A 25,516-nucleotide genomic window follows, 5' to 3' on the forward strand; every position below is an offset into this window, starting at 1 on the left:
CAAAAACCTGAATGTGTTTTCCCCTTTCAAAGAGGAAGCCAAAAAGATCATTGAAGACCCCGACCTCCCCCACTCCCAACTCACACTCTCTCACTCACTCACAAACACATCAACCCGCGAGGAGAGTGCGTAAGGAGGGAATGAGGAGGGGGTTGGGGGTTGTGAGGAAACTGGCTGATATGCCCTGGAAGTAATTCTTTCGCCCCAAAACACAAGGTGAAACGAGACCACCAAAACACCACACGTGGGTCCCGCCTGCTTTCCCCATACCAGGAGGCTACTGATGACATCTCTGGGAATATGTAGCAGTCTGAGCCTTTCGAATCTTTTAGGCTTGATAATAAATGAACACCAGTAAACACACTATCCTTATAAGTTGTATTTGCATACATATGATTACTATGGGTCAGTTTACTGCTGAACTAGTTTTTATTATTTAAGCATTATACTAAACACATTTAGTTCTGGTCACTCTCATTTCCAAATCGTTAATTGGTAGATTTGGTGAAAGGGAATAAACCTGACATAAGAGTTATATAGATCCAACGATTTAAGGCTGTAATACAACACATGTTAAACCATCTAAATACTTTATTACAACACCATTGTAAACATCAAAGCTGTTGTAATTTTCAAAAAGAAAACCCAATACATTGAAATGGTGTCTATTATTATTGTCCTATTATACAATGGATTACTACACTATGCTGCAAGGATTTTAACTCAAAATTTAAATGTATATTTATAACTAAATGGAACATTCCAGCACACATGAGACAATAAACTAATCAGACAACGCATTAATGTGAAATAAGTATGTGCTAATGTATATGTGCTATATAAATAAATTACGAAATTAAATAGTATACATTGGCTTGATAAACCTTTACTTAGCCTATAGACATCCAAACATTTTTATTAAATATTGGAAACATACATGTTACATTTCAAATAGCCTAAAATAGCTATGTAGGCAAAAATACTTATTTATTTGTACTTTTAAAAAATCTGTTTTGCTGCAAACCGTCAGAAAAAGGGTAATCAAATAATGTCGCGCTTTAGATGTTGTAAGAAGGAATAATGTGTAGCCTACACGTACGCTATTATTCGCTTGTCCACTTATTGGATACATACATTTCTGCAACTCCAAAATCTTTGTCGTAAAGTTTATGTTTATGCACTTCGCGTAATGTGTAATGTATAATTTAAAATATATATGTAACTATTATGTACAGTCAACGAGAACTAAAAAAAAGTTTACCAACCCCTGTAAAAAAAGTTTGTGAAAGTGGACTGACGTCACACTCCCACAATGCTCGCGCCCCATAACTCTGCTGCTGCAGCCTGAGGAGAGCGAGACACACTCAGGCCCCGAAAAAAGAAAAATAATTTTAAAAATTTGGAAAAAATAATAAAACAACAGATCGAGGAGAGAAAGACCGGGAAAGGTGATGTGGGGGCTCCCACGGTAGGTTTGCGTCGGGTCGGGGCTGGAATGTTACCGGGGTTCCTTCTGAAATTGACTAGTGCGGTGCTGGAAACTTTTTGGTGGGTAACTGCTCATTTTTTGCAAGTCCTCCTAATGTGGCTGCACTTTCTGATGTATGCATGTTTATTTTTTTTAATAGGATATCAATAATAACTGTTACTATTTACATCGGTGGCCGATAGATTGCTGTTAATATGTCCATAAACGCGTTGAATAGTCTGCCTTCTCGGTTATCGGGTGTCTTCTATTTTTTTTAACCTATTTTGTGGGAGCATGTACAAGCATCGGGGTATTTAATTTTTAATTACGTGATCGCCTGCTCGCCCGAAGCTTTGTCGATAAATATGTTACGGTTTCAGTTTATTTAAGCTGCAAACAAAATGCATTTCATTTATAGGGACTTTTGCTTGACTGATTGATGTTCTATGCGAGTTTTGCTTGTATTGTTGAATTTTACGCAATTTTTGTATATTTATCAAAGTGAGCATGCCAATACATGGAGAGAGATAGAAGTAGGGGGGACGTCCTTGTTACGTTGGGAAATGGCTAGGTAGTTGAAAATAAATTGGAAATAAATCGAATTCGGTTCGGTGTTGTTTTCTTTATTTGTATTACTGTAAACAGTCATGTTATATTCGATAGATGTGGAATAAAAAGCAAAACACCACAGCGCATAGGCAAGTTGACTATTTGTAATAGCTACTTTCCTTCGAATATCTTTGCTGCAGAGTTCTCCAGCGCTATAGTGGTTTACCTAGTGATCGTCATTTGTTTTTCAGTAATCGGATGTTTCTGGGTGAACTGTGTTGCGATGTGACTTTTCTATCAGTGTAGCTGTGTGTGATTTTGAAGAGGTAAATAACTTGCCTGTGTTTTTTAGGGGGGGCGGGGGGTACTTTGGATGCGGAGCTGAATCCATCAAATGCATTTGTTGTTGTTGTTTTGAAATCTTTGTGAGATATCGTAGGTTTTGCATAGTTGGTATGATTTTGAAGGATGTACCAAATAATGCGCATTATTAGTTTCAGATAGCTACATTCTTTAAAATATAGCAGTTTATACAAATACTTGTAATAGTCAGATATTGTTCGATAAATTCACTTGTTTTACTTGGATTAGGACAACAGCCCCTAAACCTCAGGTGTCATCTTACAATCGCTTTCTCTTTCACTAGGAAGACGATACATTTTTTGGGTTAAGACGAGCACACGTGTATTAATATCTTGTTCCCCTTTCCTTAATTTATCATCAGAAACGCAGCATACACGCGCATGGTATTTAAAATGTATTGACTGATCGTTTAAACGTTTTTACATTGTCACTATGTTCTCTCATCTCGTGCGCGGAAGTTTGTTCTGTAGGATATGTTCTCTCTGGTAAAACACCTGTAACACTGCCGCCTGTAACTGCAACAGCTTATGCTGTGGCCTGAATAAATGTGTGCAGTGTCAAAACGTTTAAAAGTTTTACTTTGTCGTTGGAAAACATTTAAATAGGTTAACTTTTGTTCCTCTCTGATGCCAATATTTTATCATATGCCCTAGGCTATGTTCTGTCAACAACACTAGGTAACATCGTGGTAAGACCAAAAATAAAGAAAAATAAAAACATCCACGTTTTGTTATGGAAAGCTAGTGGAAGAACAAAATTGCATAGGCAATGGTATCAAAGACAGAAGAATGCGTCAAGTAACGCAATGTGACTAGCGCCAAATAAACCTCTTAAAATGTCTACTCCAGGGCCAGTTCTTATTCAGTACCAAACGTCTACATTGGTATGTCATTATATTCTATGAAACTGTGACGAGTGCAGCCCAGCAAGACCCCATTTCCACAGCCTCGAGCTACATAATAAGGAAATGGAAGTGAGATCGTCACGAGACAATGCTTGTGTTATTGTCGTTGCAGTGCAAGTTGAAACACATATGAAGATGTTAGTTCTATTTTTCTGTTCCATTTAACCGCCAACTTGACGAGCCACTCCTGAGTTAGCTGTTTTACATCCTCTCATTAATTTTCATTTTAGATTGTACGGTTACATTTTTCGATGTAATGTAATTTTTTTGTTTATGTGTGTAGTTTTGTTTAAACGCCACTGCCAAAAGGTTTGTTATAAGTTATATGTTAAAATGACTTTCTACACGACGTGTTCCTAGGAAGGAAGAGAACCATTTAAAAATGATACAGATTATATGTTTATCAATCCTGGAAAATATGTGAATCAGTCTTGTGTTTGTTGTTGATTTGCATTAGTTTAACTACATGAATAGTCACAACTTTTCAATAACTTTTTTTTTGCATATTTGCATATAGATAAGAGAAATGAATGGGCCTACAGAAAAACACCATATCATATCATTCTTCTTTTAAGAAGGTCTCTTTTTTGCTGTACTAGGCCTAGCCTGTTTATAAGGCATCTTAGGTGTGACACATGACATATTTCTTTAAATAGGCTATTGTGTAAGAGACATGCGTTCATACTGCAGTTTTTAATTTTAGAAAAAAGAAAACTACACAGCTACAATTTCATTACTAGTTCTGTTTTGTAACTCATCTGTTCATTTAACTGGCAGTAATATGCATGCCTGCCTGGGAGTGTGAGGAGGGATTTTCTGTGAAAATGTCCCACAATCCTCTTTACCTCTGTGGGTAGTATTCTGATTACCATTATAAAAGACCATCAGTTAGGTTAATCGGAAGGACAACCCCTGGAGAGGACAAACGGCAGTTAATAACCAGAAACCGTTGTATGGGAGTTTTTTTCCCCTATACATTCTATTTCTGTGCAATTTTTAAAAATGGATGTTAACAAAACAGAGCTAAGAAAGTTGAATCATCTGTTTGTCTGTAAGTGAACTATGAGAAAATAATTATATCTGCTGCCAGAAATAAATGGACAAGAGATCAGAGATCTATCTGTGTTGATGTGTGCCATTTTGAAATAGATTTATGTATGTTGTGCAGTGTGGCAGAGAAAGTAGCCAGGACAACTTTCTAATTTTAAAAACACCAAGTATACCTGCCTCTAAAAATGTTTGGAAAACTGGTCAAGTTCATTGTGTGACTCTTACTTTATTAGATGTTACAGCTGAAGTCCCCATACACACCACCTGAAAACATTGAGTATGAGTGGTTCTTGAAATTATGGGCAGCTTTGTAAAACACTGACATATAAAATCCAAGTGCCGATAAGATGTAGGGGGAAAAAACAGTGGTATCTTAAATATGCCACCAAGATAACTTTTTTTGTTTGAAGCAATAGTCAGAAATATAAAATGAAATTACTCTTTATTACTCATTTGTAATGGTCTTCTAAGAGCCATGTGTGTATTCCTGCCACAGACTGCCATAGGTAAGGGTAGTAACAGTCCTTGCTCACCATACCAGACAGCATGACCGGCCATATGCATTCTGACTACACTTGCAGTATGCAGCATCTGAAATCGTAAGAGGACGCTAGATGCTTGAACCACATACTGACATCATTCTTCTGGATCTTTTTTCTGAGAACAGTCATGCAGCTGGGGATTTCAGATGAGGGTTCCATCCATCATGGAAGGCTCACAGATTACTTTCTTCACATATTGTGTCCTCCAACTCTACAAAATGATGCTCATAGGTCTTCTATCCCTATACATACTGTACATACATTTGTGTGTGTATTTGTGCACATACTGTCCCCATATGCATACATGCAAATGTCCATTCAGTATTTATGTTTTAGAGATATAGAATTGGGATGTGCCAATGCGCAGTCTGTAAATTTGATTGAATTCAATTTCTAAAACTAGATATGTTTGGGGAACAGAAGGTTCTGAAAAAAGGAAATAGATAAAGCAGTTTTTTTGTATGAAAATTGATTTTATTACTTTGAAATTTAGGAAATAATATGGAGGCATGGCATAGGGTGAAGTCCCCTGTGAAATGTGTAGAGAAATGCAGTGAAAGTTCAGACAATAACCTTCCACATTTTTATGGTGGCAGGGCTGAATGTTAAAGACTGTCAAGCATTAACATTCATATTAGCCTGCCTACTGGCAAAATAGAATATATAACGTGTGACTATTGCTGATGCATGACATGAGTCAAAATATTATTTGTGTTACATGAAAAGATCATTTTCAGAAAAATACAGTGCCAATGAAGTGTTAGTGAAAAATACATCAACATTTTAAGCATTTAGCAGAGAAACGTATGTGGCTTACGCTGTTTACATTATCTACACACAGTACATTTATATAGCAGTTCAGGTCAGATATTGTACTCAAAGTGTCCTACCTGGCAATCAAACCAACAACATCAGCTCTAAAAGCCCAGTTTTCTAAGCATTATGCCACAGTGCTGCTCCATTGTAATGGAATATGTGCCTATTGTCAGTGCTTAGTCACATTAGGCTGTACAGTATAAATGCTTTGTTTAATTTGTGGCACAGCTGTACATTTTTGCATGGCTGGATTACAATGTATGAAATACGTTGAAGTAAATGCAAGTACTCAGATATGTTATAGTTGGATTGCGAACTATATACCTCTTCTGAGGTAAGTTTAGTATTCATATTTCCAAATAATTTTCAAGTAATTGGCAAATAACCTTACTTAAGCATTATTTCAACAATTTAGTTGAAAGTTACATTAGTAACAATCTTGAACAACCCTGAACAAAAATAAATGTTGGTAACTCTTTTGTACATTTATAGTTTATTTGTTTGTGTATTTGAATAAAGCAAGGACAAGCTGCATGTTTATGCCCCATGTGATTGTGAATTGCATGTGGATGCTTATGGTATGAACATAAGAAATGCCCACATAATTCCACACTCTGTGTGCTCCTACAAAATCCACCTGTCAATGTAATTGTGTCACCAGCAAAAAACAGTAGGTTCAAGACAATAAGGATTTATTTTTAAATACGGCATATAAGTTGCAACCATGATGCAGGCATAGATATGGAGATATTTTCATTCCAGCAATAACTTCATTAAGTAACAATGCATACATTGTTTTTAAACTGTAACTGTTGTTGTTAAAGGTGACATACACATTTTTTTGTACAAGTTGTAAAGGTGTCATGTTCTTCCGGAACCCTGGCTTAGCAAAAAAATACTGCTGTCATCAGTGCTGAATGCTGAGAGAAATTCATAAGTGCTCAGACGTACAGCTAAGCGATTAAAAAGGAACACATGTTAAGGTATGTTGTCAGTGTCCCTGACCTTTTGACCCAGGATGAAAGAAAAGGAACATAACTGGGGAGATGTTAGGTGTTATCCCGGATGGTGAAAGGCCCATCCATTTTAAGAAGTGATTTACATAATTTCCGTTACAGTTTGTTTTCCTGACCTGTTCAGATTAAGTGTAGTGAGATTTCCATACACATGTATTTCAAATACACATCATGTCATGTTGTGAAGTATTTGCATGCTTACATACTGCAGATTTACTGAATTGCTCAGAAGTAGTATTGCGCATTGTTATTTAAAATGAATTAGGGGTCTTGGGATGAACAATATAGCCCTGAATATAGAAATACGCACAGGAGTAATCTAATGATCAAATAGTGATCATAGGGGTCTTACATAAGGCACCATATATACTCAGTAACTACTTTATTAGGTAGACCTGTATACCAGCTTGTTAATGCAAATATGTAATCAGCCAATCATGTGGCAGCAACTATATGCATAAAAGCATGCAGATGTGGTCAAGAGGTTCAGCTGTTTTTCAGACCAAATGTCAGAATGGGGAAGAAATGTGATCTAAGTGACTTTGACCGTGGAATGATTGTTGGTGCGAGACAGGGTGGTTTGAGTATCTCAGAAACTGCTGATCTCCTGGGATTTTCATGCACAATAGTCTCTAGAGTTTGCAGAGAATAGTGTGAAAAACAAATAACATCCAGTGAGCAGCAGTTCTGCGAGCAGAAACGCGTTGTTAATGAGAGAGGTCAGAGGAAGGTCGAAACAGATGGGAAGGAGACAGTAACGCGAATAACCATGCATTACAACAGTGGTATGCATAGTGAAACCAAAATGTAGATAGACTTGACATTTCCATTATTATGTCATAAAAAGCTCAGTAGATCTTTTTTCTTGTTATTGTTAAATAGTGTGGTCAGTGCGGTAACTCAAGGAATGTTTTGTGTGGCTTTTTCAGTCCAGTTATACAGCTATTTTGGGAAAGTATCAAATAACAGCTTATATTGATCTAAGTATTTGTTTTATCACATTACCTCAAGACAATGAAAGTACAGCCCTTTCCAAAGGCAAAGTTTTATTGTCCATAGCAGTGTTTTGAAAGCGACAGCTGAGCACTGTTTTGTTCAAAGGCACACTTGATTATGCATTCTGCTTTGAAATGCCACTTTGTTGGCTTTGTGTTTTTGATCTGTAAGTAGCCTCAGTTAGTTTTTAGAACAATGAAATGCAATAATAAAACAACAAAGAGGCAACATTTCAAGGCAACTTAAAATGTTCTTTAATTGGAGCTGTTCGAGGGCTTTGATTCAAGAGCTTTGATTCAGCCATCAACCCTAATTCTTAGTTTTGAATTGCAGGTTTGGAAATAAATCCAATCCCTATTATTATTATTATTATTATTATTATTATTATTATTATAAAACATAATAATAATAATAATAATAATAATAATAATAATAATAATAAACAGGTAATTGTGCCTGGCAGCAGGTATGTTGATGCTACAACATCATTGTATCAGAGTGGAAAATTAGAATTATTGTGAATTTCTTTTTTGGACAATGAGTTGAAGTAGAAAAAATCTATTTCATGAGTTAGCAGATGAAAACTAATTGAAATCTCCCTCTTTTAATAGCTCATGGTTCATGCATAAAGCAGTGATGACACATCTCCTCTACCTTGTAAAGTGATTTGTAATCTTTCCAGCATCTCTGTGCCTGGCATGTCAGGAAAAAACAGAGTAGCATCCTCATGATGGCGGGGTTAAGCACAAAGCATGCTGAAAAATACAGAAGAAGTACTGTGACCATATGCATTGGTTTGGGGGACATAAAGACATTTTCTTGTGAATTGGTCTCTAGACTAGCTACTATGTCTGTGAGACTTGGCGTTTGATGATGCAAGACTAGGTGGTCCAGCCGTCTGTTTACCCAGAATTTAACTGAAGTGTACCTACGGATGGGACGTTCTGTTATCGAAGTAGGCAAGTAAGCTTTTTCACCAGGGCGAATCATTAGCTTGTTTTGTAGTTGTTATCCGGCAGATGATGTGGGCTAGACACACAGAAAAATATGTCTACCCACCAGCAGCCTGAGAAGGAGAGAGAAAAAGAGAAAGAATAAAGAGAACAACACACACACCGCATGCACAGTAATATTTTGACCTAAAATAAAAGCCCTGCACTGGTCCTGGAACCGTTGTTTTTCTACTCAGATCCAGAAAGAACCTCAGTGCTGTGCAGAGGTCTGGAGCTGTTCCCAGTTCTCTGAGGATGCTGCCTGTGTCGCGTGTATTCTCTGCCACAGTTTTCCTTCCCCCACCAGTCAAAGATGTTCCTCCATTCTGGCTCATCATAGAAAGAACTGCCCCCTCCACCAAAAGCGCGCACACACACACACACACACACACACACACTACACACGCTCATGCTCAAAGTGCAGTTTGTCTAGCAGGATGGTCCCTGAGAAGCAAGTTTCTTCCAGCCTCCTCTGCTGGACTATGACAGGGAGGCATGCAGGGCTGGGCCGCATGAAAGGGCTTTTCAGCATCGGCTCTTTCGCCACTGGATTCCTCCAGCATTTGGACAGGCTTTGATCAGCTAATTTACCGATCCACAATGGCCCAGTGAGCCCAGCAGAGAGGGGGTGGGGGGGTGGGGGGCGACAGGGGCAGCGAGGGTAGAGGGGGAGTGGAGTCGCTGAGGTGAGTCGGTGTCTTATGTTTCAGGAAGGGTCTCTCAGAGAGTACCTGCCATCGGTAGGAATTGAGACAGACAATGGAGAATAATTTTACCGTCACTGCTTTAAAAAAACCCCCCAAAAAACCCATCTGGTTTCTGGTCCGATTTGGAATCGGTTTGTAACTGCCGGCACATTTGTGCTGAACCCCACTGCTGATCCGTGTTGACATCCATGTGCTGTCTCCACCTACTTCTCTCCACATTGCTGCCTACAGCTAGCCTGCATAGAGAGGAGTTGGAGACCTTTCATATGAACAACTTTCATACGCGTCTTTGATTGCATTCTTTGACCATCGGGTGACACAGATGAATGTGGAATCCTGTATTATTGAACTGTTCCTTTCACTGGGTGATCCAATTATGCGTTCCCCAATGGAGCTACTGGCTGCAGTGTCATCAGTGGGACTGTCTAGATTCCATCTGAGACCATGAGGCTCAGCCATGCACCTCAGCATGGTGCCTTAACTGAAGGATCCATCCAACAGTCCCACCACTGCTGCAGATAGAAGGTGTTCTAAACTTTCAAACTAACTTTTGGTGTCATGAGTAGTGGACACTTGTGCCATGAGTACAAAGTGTATATTAACATACTATCCAGAATTTCTTAGCCTTGCTATGGTCCTGTGTTTAATCAAAGATGTACGAGACTTCCTCCATCCTCAACCCAGCCCGCTTGTTTTTGTATTTCATACTCAGTTTATCTGTTGATTTGGTTGAATGAGCCTCGTTGGATTGTGGTTTCACTCCACTGTGTTTTTACGCTTTCAGTTCCGCCACTGCTGTAGCTAGCTACAAACGCTCCACTGAAACCAGATCCCACCCTACAGGCTCAGGAGCCACAACCACCCCTCCATACACAGACAAGAGCACCACACCCCAAACACATTTTCATATAACAAAGACAGGTAAAGGCGCATGAATTTGGCAAAGGCGCGCAAAGGCAGAGATTGCCAGTGCATCATGGATATGCCTTAGCATAATTATTTAGTTTAGAGGTACAAAATTAAAGGTAGAAATCATGCATAGCAAATAAGCATATAAAGGTTTACATAATATATATGTATTTGCTAGTTTGGTGCATACTTGAAAAGCCAGGTTTTTTACTACCTAGAACTGCCAAGCCTGATGCCCATCATCAGGATTTTACAGCATTTCAGCAATGTCATTTCATCAAGATTATGAAACAAAATGTAGGCTAAGAGAAAAATGTATCAAGGCATAGGCTATTACAGGTGCATTGAGAAAAGCAGTAAAATGCGCAACGCAAGACAAAACACAAAATGGAAAAAGTAGCTGAAAAAATACATGCAATATGCAATATGTTTTATGTTTAAAGAGTAATTCATTATTAATTCATAATGAATTCAGCATGTTTTTTCCTTCCCGTGCTCCTGCAATTACACACACTGTCTCTCTGCTCTTGCTCATCAATTCCACTGAAAAAAAACAGATCTTTCCTTTTGTGTGAGTTATCTTTATTTATCACCATGAAGTGGTCTATTCAGAGTATGTTCAAAGTTTCAGTTCCTTATGTCAGAGGCGAAGTTATAGGCGAAGCCTATAATTTCTATAGTTACAATGCCCACAATTATTCATCCCCACCTATAGTCTTCATTGTCTTCAACAAATGATTGTAGTGAATTAGTATTGTTTGATTATATGCTCAGCATTAGTTTTGGTCGCTCTTGATAGTGTGTTGGAGCAGAGCGACACACACGTGTACCTGTACCTGCTTGGTGGGGAGATTTTTGCCAAGAATGAATCAAACTGCCTGTGTGCTTTACTGAGTTGATTTTTTTTTTCTCAAAAATTTGAATTTTCTTTGTGCGCAAATATTTATGAGAAGTCATGAAAGGAGAAGAACATTGTATTTACAGGGTTGGATTCATTTGAATTAGTAACGCCTTGTGGTGACGGCTCTGGCCTTTCTAGAATACCTGGCATAAGACTAGCATATTTGTTAGTTTTTGAGTAATCAAATAAAAACTATGTACAGCTTAAAACTAATAATGCATTGTATACATGTTTTCGTTTTTGTCTGTTTGCCATCATTTTTTGTTGCGACAAATACTTGTTTCCTGCATTGTGGTTTATTCATCTGTTAACTTTAGAGGGTGATTTTACACTGCTGCTCTGGTGATTCCACCACATCCTTGTGTTTCTCTGCCTTATTCACTATCCTATTCTAAAACACACTTACTCTCTCTCTTTCTCTCCCTCATGGACACACACATGCACGCACACACAACATAACACACACACACACACACACACAAAACCCCAGCATGCCATAGTGCTTTGGTATTGCCCCTGTGACTCTCTATACCCCCCTCCCTGTACAAGCACCCCCTCCTCCTCTCTCTCTCTCTCTCTCTCTCTCTCTCTCCCACTCTCATGGACAGTACTCTGCTACCAGCCACAGCTCACCCCTGTTGCTGAGCACAGTTCAAGTAGATCACCAGAGGCAGGTTCCCCCTCATGGAGGAGAGGAAATAAAAGAAGGAAAGAGAGGGAGAGAGGGAAAGAGGGAGAGAGAGACACCAAACATTAACAAATGGCTGTGCTCTCTCTTCTCCTCAAACACCAGGACAAAAAAAATGAAAGTGGAATGACAACTGTGAGTCCCTTTCTGCATCCCCTCCAGGGCCAGTGTGAAGTTTTCAGTTTGATTGAAGGCCCCTTTTCTGTGGTGTGTGGTGTGAAAGCTGTCCTAATTGAATGATAAAGTGCCCTGGGATGGAGCCTGGTGAATGGGTAACAATGCGCAGCCTGTGTGTGGTAGGGGGATTTTGGTTCAGGTCCAGCCTTTGCCTCTCCACTCCGAGAGGGGGTCTATTATAACCCTCTCTGCTGGACTCGATCACGTGACAACCCTCTCTCGCCCGCCCTCCCCCCACTACCACCACCCTGGCCCAGCCAATCACAGGCATCAGCTCCCGTTCACTCTGCTCATGTGGTTCAATGGCCTCATTTTGCAAGCAACTGACTTTCAGCAGCTAGCTGTTCACTGCAGGCTGGGAGAGTAAAAAAACTCTCATTCAACCATAGAAGCAGAATGACTAGAATGGCTGTGCTCATGAAATCTAAGCATCAGATATAAGGCAGACACAGGTGGCAGATAGGATTAAACCATATTTTTTGTTCAAATAGAAAATTCTTCATCTACCATAAATACTGCTCAATCTCAAAATACACAAATTTTTGTTCAAATTGAAAAGTATTCTTTACCTACTGTAAAACTGTAATGTCTATACTGTATGTGTGTGTGTTTGTTTGTGTGTGTTCTTGCTTGCATGTATGTGCATGTTTGTGAGTGTTTGTGTGTTGAGGCATTTTGGATAGATTTTTTACAATCAAGTAGAACCTTTGACCAATTTAATGATTTTTCTATGACAAATACATTTCCTCAAATATTTATAAAGCAGGATCATTTTTCAGATACCTGTTTGGTTTCTATTATTGCACCAGAAAACAGAACAAATATTGAAAAAATGAAGCTGATGTTAAGCCATTCTGCCCTATTTTCATAATCTGAATTGTATCTCAGTCATAATCTTTTAATGGGGTTCAGTAAAATTTTAGTTTGATATTGTACAACCGTTTTTGAAAAGATATTATGTCTCACACAGGCAGTGCCATTTATTAAAGGATACTGTGTAAAGTCACAGATCAGTGACATGTAATGACATGGTCGTACTTTGGGTCAGAATAAATGTGTTCTGTGCTGTTCTGTGCAGTCAGCAGGACACTTGTACTCTGTAGTACGTGAGAAAAATGCTTTTGACTACATACATTGAATTGTGTTCTGTAAGACAGTTTTTGTGTTTGTGCCACATAATGGCCTATGTTTGGATCTGTAAAAGATTGGGCTGTCAGTGTGTTTCCTACAACTGTCTTTCTTATTGCATGTTAGTGCAAATATTCTTTATCCAACAGTGCCAACACAAGTCTTTGTGTACCCATGATTTATCAGGTCAGCTGCATCTTGTTGTTCTATGTCTGACCAAAATTGTAGGGTAGAGACACAGGGAGAGGAAAGGAGTTGCATCTGGAACCAAAGAACTGAGTTGATCCGGCAGTATCTTAGACCAAGCTGTTGGCAAAGCTGGCAATCTGTTAACTATTTTAGTCCATCATTTGAAACCTAATACCTTTTCCAAGATTACTGTAAATGGGCAATTTTTTTTTCTCTCACATATGTACGCACGCATGCACAGCACACTTGCATGCATGTAGACACACAACACATCCTCACACAGACATGCAAGCCATCATCTACACGTAGAAACATACAAATGCAAAGACTTGCACACACACAGACAGACACAGACACACAAACAGCTGTGAATGCGGGCACACACAGTGAGAATGCACTGACCTCCAGCTGCGTGCACTGTCACCCTAGCAAGCGTGTGCCTCAGTGCGGATGGAGGGAGGAGAAAGGTGGAGTGTTAACAGGTGCTAATGAATGACTCCCAAGCTACTGGGGGTCTTCCTTCCTCAGGAGGTTCCACTGTGAGCTCTCTCCCTGATGGCGGAGTAGAATGCTGATGTCGTCGGACTCCGGCTTTCTATCGCACGGTGCCGGACACAGGGCGGGGGGCTCAGTGCGGTCACAAAGCAGTGCTTCCCCCGTTACAAAATAGCTAAGTAGACACTTAAAGGTTGTGGTGATTCCAATCTGAGAAAGCAGTGCTTTCCCTTGTTATTATTGCCTGTTTGTTAAAGGCCATCAGTGGAGCCTTTACGTAGTATTACTAATTGGAAGTTCACTTTCTGTTACATCTGTAGGTACCTATACATGGCTTTAGTGTGATCAAATAGAATGCATTCCAGTTTACCATCGTATCGCGTGGTATTTTTTGAATCTCTGCATTAGTAAAGAAGCAAGCTTCAAAATGGCTAAGATTTCATCTGAGAAGTATAGTAACAGTCGTTGTAAATTGTTCCTCATCTTCATTTTCACTTTCTGTTTCCCCTCGTATCTTCTTCTGTGTCAGGCTCAGTTTCCTGTGTTAGATGTTACAGGGCAATTTGACTTCCTTCATAACCCTGCCTTCACTGCTGTCACTGCGGCCTGTAGCTGCTCAAATTTCATGTGAGGAACAGTAGCTGTCCTGTGCCTATTTTCACATCCTCTTTATGCAGGAATGTTATTTTTACAACCTTTACAATTGTATTCCTTTCCACAAATTTTCTTCCGTGATAAACAAGGAACATGCGCAGGTGTGTTTGTGTATGCGCGCATGTGTGTATGTGCACCCTTAAAAAGTTATTTCTTGATTGACAAGGTCAGAAAATAGCCCTCTATTGGCACTTGTTGTAGATTTCTGTAAACAAAGCCCCCGAACAATGGCTGTTGTTTTAAGCCGTGCTGACATTGGCAAACTTAGAGATTGTTTGTTGCTGACTCCATCTGAAAAAAAGGACAGCATGAAAGACATAGCATCTCCTACAGCAGCTGTGGGAAAGGACATCCCTTCTGTCTCTTCATAGGCTGAATGTTTAATTATCTGCTATATCACCGGCTTTATCAGGGCTGCAGTAAGGTCACAGCAAAGAGCGAGCAATGGTGACATTTCACTCTGAATTCAGAGCCAGCCGCTGTGCGAGCATCACTGTTGTGGGAGACTAGCTTCGGTCATTTTGGTGTTTTCCTCTGTAACTAGGGGTGCATGATGTGTCATTTCAGGGATCAATATCACTAATCCATATTTGCCAAAATGCAAACTGCAACCCAGTTTGTACATTCTTCTACAGTTTAGGCATTCTTCGTGGATGAAGCACATGAGCTGTCAACGCATGAAGGGAAAATGTAACACATGATATTTGTATAAAAATATTTTACTTTTATTAAGCAGAGACCATGATAGTTGCTGGGTGTAAATCTTTATCATATAGCCTGTGAATCTGACCGTGAAAAATTACAAATTCAAAATAATTATGACTATGAGTAGGCTACTTTTGAGCTTTACATTTCCATGCAATTTATATCATCAGTGGTGGAAGTGGCTTCTTCTTTTACTGTTTATTTTGACGTATACTTTCATAGATTAAGGTTGCATTTTAATAATAAAGCTTTTGAAAAAACTTTTTGTCATAAAATGCATCTCTCGCTCATTAGAAACATGAGAAAGTAATCTCTTTACATTCTGGCTTGGTGAATTTAAGTGGAAGGTAAAAACTGTTGTTTATTAATGTATATAGGCCTATGGGTATGCACTTTGTTGTACGTCGCTCTGGATAAGAGCGTCTGCCAAATGCCAATAATGTAGTGGTTTTGGAAGTTGAGTTAGCCAAATTATATTTTACAGAGTTTATGAAGAGAGTGTAAGTAATTCCTCACTTAGTATATCCGTAGTTTTTTGTAGTCATCTTACAAACAGAATTTAATTATTGTGTAAAAACTTTATCATTATCATTATGAGTTCTGAAGTGAAGTGTATGGCATACATAGTATGCTTACATATTTGAGAGTATGCATTATGATATGAAAAAATCCCTTGTCCCTTGGGATTCAGTGGTGTGCCAAGAAATATAAATCCTCCCTTTGACATGAATAAGCCAAGGAATAGAAAAACTTCCCACTGGTCAGTGGTATTCAAGCACTGTAGTTTGCACATGACTTGTGTGAACATTGGGAGTATATATAGGTAGGAATGCGGTACGGTGGTTGAGGAGCTTAGCTCTTTACCAGGAGAGTGTGTTTCCAGGTCCCAGGTGGACCATTGCCGTTGCATGCTTGATTAATGTCCAAAACCTGAATCACTTCAATGCATTTGCACGTTTATGAATGTACAGTACTGTATATAAGTTATGATATTTTCCCGGATAAAGGGATCTACTTGGGAAGAAACCTATATGTAGGTACATTTTCATGGAGATTAAACCCTGTTTGGAGGACTTATTTTGCATGGTCTAGTCTGGAGCATTTGATGGGACATAGGCTACAGTTGAACATGAGAGCCACCAACCTGTGGTGATGGCAACACACTATTCTGAACACAATCTCTGTTCTACTTGCGAGTTTGATAATACTGGACAAGTAAGGAGCTGACCTTGTTTACCGTATTAACTGTGTTGTGTTCCTGTGGGTTTTGGAATTTCAGGTCTGGATTTTCCTCCCCCGGCATGTTGGCCGGTTTTATTGTTCTGCTGCCAATTTTCCATTTTTGTATGTTTTCTATGACGGAAAAAGCTGCTTAGTTAGCCATATAGCTAGTAGTGGCTGCCATTACCCTGACACAATGACAGGTTCATTTCATTGTGCTCTGTCCACATGCAATCATTGGTGATAATCAGGGCACTTTTGACAGTGATGGCATAAACAAGTGTGTACACTAAAATCATAGTGAGTGCAAAATGTAGACACCAGGCCAACTCTTTTTTTTTTCTGAAAGAAATAGCTAGATGTGAAATGGCTCAAGTTCGCAACACTGTACTTGAATTACATCATGAAACGTCATTCTCCACCTAATATAGTTGGATGATTTTGCTAATAAATGTATGAATTGCAGAAGTCACCTCTTGAGCATGTGGAATTATAATTGCAGACGGCAGGTGTGGGGGAGCATATACTGTATTCTCCCTTTGCCAGGAGACAGTGGGTCAGCCATGATTTCTCACTCCCAAGTGATTCCATTCAGTGCCACACATGGGCAGGCAGGGCTGGGATAGAATGGGTGTCAGGAGCAGTAATGGAGTGTAGAGACGAGTTTGAACACAGTCCAAGTGAGTTCTCTTTTTTTCTATACTGTATGCATATAAGTAAATCCAACAGAAGAAGCAGGACCCAGTTGCAGTAATCAATGCAATGGACTTGTTACATTTAAAACTATGCATCAGTATAATCAAATTAGTTTTTTGACAGTACTGCTAGCACATACCAAGCAAATAATATGCTAAATGCAGAAAACATGAAAATGTAAATAAAAAAGTACATGGCATGTTTTAGCGCGTATCGTAGTGTAATTATATGTGATCCATGAGTGAAGAGATGAGTGTGTGTGTGACTGATGAGGAGCAGGATCCTGTTACAGGAAGTGAACCATTGTCCATGGGATATGGCTACTCTGGGCACAGAGCAGGGTGGGGTAATAACTCCTCATGAATCAGCTGAACCCCGACCTGAGTAGACATTCCAGCATGTATCAGAAAGAAGCATGGGAGAGGAAAGAAAGGACAGAAATATTGTCCAAATCTGCACATCCTGATGATACGATGGAACTAAGCGTTCTGTAAAGCAACAGAGCAAGAGGCCCTCTTGTATTGCAAAACTGTATAAACCACCATTGCTAGTCTTGGTGCACCACAATACTTATTGAATGCAATGGGCTTTTGGGGCTTTGCACTATAACTTGTCTAATAAAAATAGTCAGTACAATCATACTCAAAATATTATTATGGTACGTAAGGTCTGAGAGCCTTCTAACAAACCAAGAGGCAAGGGTCAGCTTCAAGAAAGACAATTACAAGCATAAAGCAGTCCATGACTGATAATGTTATCTTTCCGGCTGCCAGACACCATACATTTGGAAGGAAGTCTAAAGGTAGTTAGAGGAAGTGACAAAAAGAATGGCCAAACTCTTGTTTCTACATCAGTAGAACCTGCTCATAAAAATATCAGCACAACTAATGTACAGAGGTTGTAGATACAATCCTGCAAGGAGCTGTGATGCAAATTGATGATAGATTTATGTGGAATGTACCCAGGTCATTTGGCAGAAAGTGGGGGCGGCTGAAAACACATTTAGTATTTTTGTTGAATACGGTTATCAGTGTCCCAGTTAGGATTGCAAACTGGCATATTCCATGAAAATGCAGCTTGCGGGAAAATATCAAAAGCCGTAGTGTGGAGTGAATATATTATTCAGAGAAAACTGAACAACATGGAAAGCAGGAATGACAATAAAGTTGAAAAAGTTATTCATGCTTTGCTGGATAATAGAACAGACAAGAGACATAACCCAAATGCCGAGCTAGTATGAACAATTTCTAATATGTAAAAAAGGAAAGTAAATACCTACATTAAATGTGTATTGCACCACCATATTTTGTACTGTTATGCTGCTCCTAAACAGAATTGCTCATTGCTAAGTGATTGCTCACTGATAGAGTAATCACAGCATTGGTTAAGAGGAGTTAATTTTCTTGATAAAATGCGTGAGTAGAGATTGATGGCTAAATATTTGTATGAAGAGTGTAGTTTCTAAGGTAAAAATATATTGATTTATTTAAATGTGTGGATGAAATCTGCATCCATGACAAACCTGTCCTTACCTTAAGGACATGCTGCAAAGCCTTGCATTTACTTTATTTCATTGACCCTTTAATGTAAATACTTTGACCTGTTAATGTTGGTCAAATGTGTGTCATCTCTTAGCTACAGTACACCAAGAAAACTGCAATTAAGTGATTGCTTGAAGTCCTTGTTTTACATTTTCATTTGTTTATATTTGAAACACCACATTGTTTTTTAGCTAACAAAAACAGTTTGCAGCATAACCTACAGGATACTGAAGTTTTTTTTAAAATGACAAAATGGTTAAATCATTATTTAACAGTCAAAACCTGCAAACATTTATTGCTGTAAAAATTTCTTCAGGCCTGGTACCAAAATATTTTTTTAATGAACAATGCCTTGTTGAGCTTTGTTTACAATGTCAATGCATTTTCTTTGCGATTTTAGTGGAAGTGAATATCAAAGAAATGTTCAGTGATAAATGAACTGTAATATGTGACCCGTTCTATCATAATCATTTGTATGTTGCAAAGGCCAATTTCACATAAATCATGATAATTTTTGGCTGTTTTAGGCTTTCATTTTGTAAAAATATACTTTGGGCTCAATATGACTGATTTTTGTAGAGCAGGTAACATATACAGTTTAAATGTATCCAGCTGAGTTGATTGCACACTGAACATTTTGCTGCGAATAAGACAATATTATGAATCCCCAATCATCTAGTTTGTAACTTTTTGGAGTTGGTAACTCCTCCTCAGCCTGTAACCACTGTCTGTGTGTGTCCGTGCATTTGTGTGTAAAAACGTGTACATATTTGCAATCTGTTTATGGGAGGATTTGTAGGTGTGCTGGAAGACGGGGAGGCCGGGGGAGGGAGGTTGGCTGGCTGCCCGCTGGCAGGATGCCCATTGTGCTGGCTGCTGCAGAGCTCCGTCACACAGCCAGGACTCCCTGCCAGCAGGGCTTTCCCCGAACTCATCTTCCCATCCTATAGGGCAGGATAGCACACGCGCACGCATTTTACACACGACAGAACCGGAGAGATCCAGGGCACATATGCACTCATACAGGTACAATTCATATACTGACACACACACACACATGCACATGCACACTCACACACATACACACACTCAACACACACACACACGCACGCACACACGCGCACGCATTGTACACACGACAGAGCCGGAGAGGTCCAGGGCACATATGCACTCATGCAGGTACAATTCATATACTGAAACACACACACACACACACACAGTATTCTCTTACCGTTCACTCTTTAAGTTCACATAATAAGATGGCTTTGCCAAAGATTTCTTACACTTGTCTTCATTATTGGCAAGTCTAGGTTTTGAAAATAAAATGATTGGCTGCACAGATTTAAAATGAGCTCTGTTTTGAGCTCTGACAAGAAATCATGATATACAAAACATTCCTGTAATGGAGACATATCCACATATCCCCCCCCCCTCCCCACATCCACAAACACACACACACACACACCACCCACCCCTCTCTTCCCTGCACATTGTTCTCCCACAAATGAGTTCAGGGAGGAAACCCTCATTTAATTGCCTTTTGTTTGTTGAGCCTGTTAATTTTCTAATTAGTTCTTTTTCCTCCTACACCATTGAAGTCTGGGGTCGTGTGCCACCCAGATGTCGTTGCCGGGAAACATATTGAGAGTGGCGTTTATGCGTAAGAAAAAAAAGCAGTGGACATTTATAGTGCAATAATTAGAACAGATCTATAATGATTAAAGGCCTGTAAAACCTTACCCGTCACTGTTTGGGATGGCCAGGTCCATTTATTTGATTTAATTTACGTACGTAAATGAAAGTGGGGTAATTGCACATTGTTTCATGTGCAGGTAAGTTTGTGTAAATGTATATTGACTTATGTCAATGGCATATATGGCTAGTCTAAAGATATATTCATATTTTCAGTGTGAAGGAAAGAGCAATAATGAGGGCATAGTAGGTGTGTTCCCACTGCAGTGATTGGTGCTTAGGTGTGTCCCAAACTATGTGGCATGTGGTTGAGTTTGTGCTCCTTGAGCTGAGGAAATATAGCCTATACCACCATTCATTACATAGTCAGCAGTCTTTATACTTCTTTTTGGATGACATGTGTTGACAGCAGTTGTATTTTGATATTTACCCAGAATTTATATGGTAAACAGGAAGGAGGTAGCGCTGCAAAAGCAATAGTTAAAAGTTGCTCACAACAGGAAGCATTGTTTATTTATTGTTTATTCCCTTTTCTGGTGCAATACAAAATATGTAGAGGCCTTGTTCTCTCTCAGTTCATCACAACAACCTGTGCTGATAATGCTACATCCATCCATCCATCCATCCATTATCTTAATCCGCTTATCCTGAACAGGGTCGCAGGGGGGCTGGAGCCTATCCTAGCATACATTGAGCGAAAGGCAGGAATACACCCTGGACAGGTCACCAGTCCATCACAGGGCACACACACCATTCACTCACACACTCATACCTATGGGCAATTTAGACTCTCCAATCAGCCTAACCTGCATGTCTTTGGACTGTGGGAGGAAACCGGAGTACCCGGAGGAAATACCCGACCGGGTATTTGAACCCAGGACCTCCTTGCTGTGAGGTGGCAGTGCTACCCACTGCACCATCCGTGCCGCCAAATGCTAGTTAGAATACAAGAGAAAATGTGGCTATGACCTAATAAGTAGCTAGGAATGTACTCAGCTGTGTATGGAGGTACTTTATCACATCTAAAAAGTTACTTAATTAGTTAGTTATCCTCTTTGCCCCCTATGGGGCATAAGGCATCGATAATGTTCCTCCACCTATCACAGTCTTTAGCAGCCAGTTGTGCCTCGCCCCACGAGAGACCCGTCTCTGACAGCTCAGCCTCTACCGTTCTCCGCCAAGTATCTAAAAAGAGTGGAGAGTGTAATGAAGACGGTGATGAAGATGCAGAGACAGGTGATAATCCACAGTAAGAATGACAGAAGAAGATAGATGTATATGTTTTTGGGTATTTCATGAACATAGCGCAGGTAAGAGTAGAGTGGAAGTTCTGTTGTAGAACCTGGAGGATCCCACAGGGCTACATTTAATCTTGCATGCTCTTTTTGGTTGTGCTCCTAAACCAGGAGAGATCTTGTGTAGCACTGCTACAGCAACTACAGAAGCAGAACAAGCTCATTCTGAGTTCTGGGTGTTTGGGTTGGCAAGGACGAGAGCTAGGAGGGGCATGGGGTTGTGAGGGGGGAGGGCAGCATTTGATTATTCTTATTCTTGTTCTGTAATTGCAGCAACACATGCCATTCTGTTGCTCCAGTTGTTTGTGGGAATTGTTTCTATCTTTTGTCTTTGTCTTGCTTTTGGCTGAAGGTTAATTGAACAGGCCGTGTCTCTGTTGGTGCTCTGATAGATGGGGAAGGTGGGTGAGGGGGTGTATAGAGAAGCAGCACTGCCAGCTGCCAGCAGGGAGGTGGGAATTACACATGAGAATGGCACATGGGGTGTTGTGACAAATGTTTGCTTCTTTTACTTTCAGTCTATGTGGGTGATGTGATGCAGTGTATTAGAAAGGAGTCTTGAGATATGCTGTATGTATATACCTAAATCTATAAAATAATGTTGGAAGACATTGCTTATACATATTACTAGCAGTGTGGTGATCTTTAAACCAGTCCCCATACAGTTGACATTGCCAACTATAGTGAAGGGAGGGTGCACTTAAAATGGATGTTTTTCAGCTTTTAATGCTTTAACAGCATAGCATGGTGTTTTATTTTAACCACTGGTACCACCTCTGGCCTGGAGCCCAACCCCTCAGCCATGCTGCTGGGAAGCCAGAAGTGACTAAAGGGTCAGGTCTTACTCCGCAGGAAGAAAAGTTTTTCCTAACCAGTCATTAAAAAACAATGTGGGGTTCAATGAAAGTAAAATAAGAGCTTTACCAGACCCAGACCAGAACCAGCCATGCTAATGTAACACTGGTCTGACTCCCAGAATTTGGTGTACGCTATTTCTTATTTCTGTCAATCGTGTTTTTTTTTTGGGACACGATCAAATTTTATGACGAACACATAGTAAATGGAAGCAAAGAGTTTGTTGTGCGTCGCTCTGGATAAGAGTGTTTGCCGAATGCCATTAATGTAATGTAATGTAATGAGTCAGATTGACAGATCCCTAATATAATTTCTACTTTTAATAGATGGCACACATCACATACAACCCACTGTGCCTTCTCCCTTCAGACAAACTGACCTTACTGTTAGTAGGAGGAACACTCTGACCTTTTTTTATGTTATGAAAGATAAAAAAAAAAATACTTCACAAGCTCCTGTCAGATTAATGTGCATTTATTTAGCCAGTTAGAGATGGCAAAGTTCTGTGAGCAAAAAAGAGAAATGGTGGTATTAAATGAACAAAGCAATGAGTTCATCAATGCAAACAAAAAACCCCCCAAAAAACAATTCTCTTCCAACTGTCAGGAGAGTCCCTTAACCACAAGTGTTGTTAAAAATGGATAAAGATGCTGGTTGTTTAGCCACATCCCGAGTTGTTGCCCAGTCCTGCGTAACTGTCACTGAGGCTGAGGGCTGACGAGATGGTTTCTCGCTGTAGAAGGAGAGACTGTGTATTGGTTTCCTATTTCCAAATTCAGCTTTCGGCTCTGACCGTATGATTCATTAGCCCACAATGCAGGAAGTGAAACACATCCATTCCATTCTGTCAACAGGTGGACAGCACTCTCTTGCCAAAAAAACATTTTCAGGCATGGTGAAAAACACATTAGCTATGGAGGAAAAAACAGAATCCTTTTTCAAAAAGCTTTAAGTCAAGATTCATATTTGATTTGCAAGGCATGAACTACTGTGTAAATTAAGCATTCCCTTTTTTAATTCAGTGGTTATTGCTGACCTAGGATCAGTATATGGTGAAAGACTGCAGTGTGTTTCCGAACTGCCACACCGACACATAAGCTAAGAGGAGGTCCTCTTAGAACTTTTATTGATAGGTGACTTCCGTAGATATCCTATTTGTATTTTTGTGGATTCATATGCTTTTGACCCTTAGCTTTTCATTAACCCTCCTATTATGTTTAGATTTCATGACCGCTTTTATGTTTGGGGTCTAATTGAGCCAATTATTATAATATTAATATTTCGGTTGTCACCTTCTTATTGTTTCCAAAACAACTAGCCTTTTATCCATAAATATGAAAAATCTATGAGAAACATCTAATTTTAGAGCCTAAGGCACAGTAAGTGAAAAGTGGCAGCTGTATGGAAAAGTGCCACCAGAATCATCCGCCAAGAAATCTGAAATAAAAATCAAAAAGTATATTATGTATGTATATTTTCTTACATTTTATACAGTTACAGAACACATTTGTATGCAAAGTTGGTACAGGTATGTTTATTGCATGTTCACCATTTAATCCCACCAAATTGAAAAATTTGAAAAATCATACAGTATCAATATGAAACATGGTTAGCTGATTTTTACGAGATGTCAAACACTAAATGTGGTCAAATTGACCCCAAACATAATAGGACAGTTAAGAAATACACTCAGTGAGCACTTTATTAGGTAGACCTGTACACCAGCTTGTTAATGCAAATGTTATGCCAGACTTGATTTGCGTATCTCAGAAACTGATCTCCTGGGATTTCCATGCATACTAGTCACTGGAGTTTGCGGAAAATGGTGCCAAAAACAAAAAAACATTCAGTGAGCAGCAGTTCTGCGGGCAAAAAAGGCTTGTTAATGAGAGAGGACAGAGCATAAGGGCAAGGCAGGCAGGAAGGGGACAGTAATGCAAATAACCGCACATTACAACAGTGGTATGCAGAAGACCATCTCTGAACACACAACTCGTCTTAAGTGGATAGGCTACAGCAGCAGAAGATCAATAAGTCTAAAAATAAGTCTAATACATATTGAATAAAGTGTTCCCTGAGTGTATAATTCACAAGTATGAAAATACACCACCAGAACTCAACTTGTGTCAAGTAAACAATCTGCCCACAGTTCCAACAGATATTACATATCTGCTGCAATTTTCAGACTGCTTATGAGGCCAGATGTAAGTCTCTAAATGTAACTACTTCCAGAAACAGGACTATGTGTCACTAAGAACTATGTGTAATGATACCTTTAGAAACCTTATCTGTACTATTAGAATCATGGTGATCATTATGCCACATCACTTAACCTTAACTGCAGTTTCTTTCTCCAAGAAGACACAGTCAGTCTGGAGTCTGTGCACACAAGTAACTTACCTCTTCAGTTAGAGAAGACAAGATAATACAATACTCCTCCCGTCTGCGCACGCACACACACGCACACCCACGAGCGCACATACACACACACACACACACACACACAGCACCCCCTCCCCTACTCCAGTGTCAATGTTAACACTGCCTGTAACAGTGTCCTTCCCTTCCTCTCGTGTCACTCCTTGTCAGTGTGGTCAGTAAAGCATGACTTGCCATGCCTCCCTGTGGAGTCACTCAACTATTACTAAAGGCAAGCTTTGAACCCCCTCCCCCCATTGCTATCCTCCTTTCGGCTTCTGTTCTTCCTTCCTCTCTTTCTCTCTCTCTCTTACACTCCCTCTCTCTCTCTTACACTCTCTCTCTCTCTTACTCTCTCTCTCTTACACACACTCTCTCTCTCTCTCTCTCTCTCTCTCTCACAGGACTGTTGTCACCTAAGCCAAGTATGGAGAACACAATTTCTATTTAAAGGCCCTAGCAATCTTGCAGAAAGATTTGGCCCTCCAGTGTACTACACATACAAGCTGAAGCTAGTAGGCTTTCTCAATGCTCTTCCAAGGAGATCAG

The 25,516-nt window shown here is 39.6% G+C and overlaps 1 protein-coding gene across 1 annotated transcript in view; it reads left to right on the forward strand.

Annotated features, from left to right (window-relative positions):
* The first annotated feature begins 1,332 nt into the window (after nucleotides 1-1,332).
* The window catches only part of plagl2 (pleiomorphic adenoma gene-like 2), a 32,698-nt gene continuing 8,514 nt past the window's right edge, over nucleotides 1,333-25,516 (forward strand). Inside the window, exon 1 of the mRNA XM_061256967.1 lies at nucleotides 1,333-1,468. The gene's annotated coding sequence lies outside the window, so the exon portion shown is untranslated. The remainder of the gene's footprint in view (nucleotides 1,469-25,516) is intronic.

This window comes from Conger conger, chromosome 10 (assembly GCF_963514075.1).
Source record: "Conger conger chromosome 10, fConCon1.1, whole genome shotgun sequence".
Taxonomy (NCBI): Eukaryota; Metazoa; Chordata; class Actinopteri; order Anguilliformes; family Congridae; genus Conger; species Conger conger.